This window comes from Nannospalax galili, unplaced genomic scaffold, assembly GCF_000622305.1.
Source record: "Nannospalax galili isolate Female #2095 unplaced genomic scaffold, S.galili_v1.0 scaffold5745, whole genome shotgun sequence".
NCBI lineage: Eukaryota > Metazoa > Chordata > Mammalia > Rodentia > Spalacidae > Nannospalax > Nannospalax galili.
The window spans coordinates 95,983-96,969 of NW_008352319.1; the positions used below are offsets into that span (position 1 = coordinate 95,983).

A 987-nucleotide genomic window follows, 5' to 3' on the forward strand; every position below is an offset into this window, starting at 1 on the left:
CTAAGATATCTATTACTACAAATATATTAAAATGAGAAACCCATACACAGATCTTAGAGAAAAATGAAATTTAGAGGTCAAGACTAAATTTATTATTTGGAAGAGTGAGAAGTGAGTTTAGAACAAATTCATTGACTCTTACATGGTAATGGTATGCAGCTGTACTTCCAGACACTTGCCTGACAAGATAAATGTGACCTAATGTTCTAGAAGCTTGTTCCCTACAGGTGGTGGCTGTGACATTGCCATGGATCCAAGAACTATGCTTTTTAAAAAAATTAAAAAATGATTAGTTTTGGAAGTACCAGCAGAGAACTGAGAAAATGGAATGGAGGGTGTTTCCTCCATGAGTGCTTGTCGTGTGATCTAAACATCTCTTGTCAATTTTAACTTAAGACAGGGAACACATCTAGCATCTGAGTTCACAGATGACATTCTCTTGGTTTAAACTTTTTGTCTCTTGACAGTCTAGTGTTGAGAGTTTCAGTACCAGAAGCTGGTGGAGAGTGAAGTTGTTAATTATGGTTTGTAGATTTATTTCCATATTAGGATTTTAAAAAATTGATTTATAATACAAAACTATAGAGGAACCGAGAGATCCAGAGTGATGGAAAGGTAAAAAAATCATGTGGGAAAGTTTCCATTACCCCATACCCATTTCATATAGGGTAAATATGGTACAGTGCAGAGGGAAAAGGATTTGTGAATTCAGTAGCATTCTGTTTTCTTCTGCCTCCCATTTTACAAGTAGTGGGTCATCACTGGATAGAAAGAACATGAACATACTTACACTCAGGCAATCCTGCATTCAAGTCTGGCCCTGGCACTCACTGATTCATGGACAGACTACACCCATCTTCTGATGACTGGATCTCTGCACTGTGAAATGCAGCCCTGAGGATATGAAGGGTGATCTGAAAGTTTTGCAAATTGACACACTGTGAAGGGTCCTTTTCTACAAAGAATCCTCCTCCAGTTATGCACGGT

The 987-nt window shown here is 37.9% G+C and overlaps 1 pseudogene; it reads left to right on the top strand.

Moving 5' to 3' along the window:
* LOC103746979 overlaps positions 1–987 on the top strand; it is a 25,800-nt pseudogene that overhangs the window by 23,405 nt on the left and 1,408 nt on the right.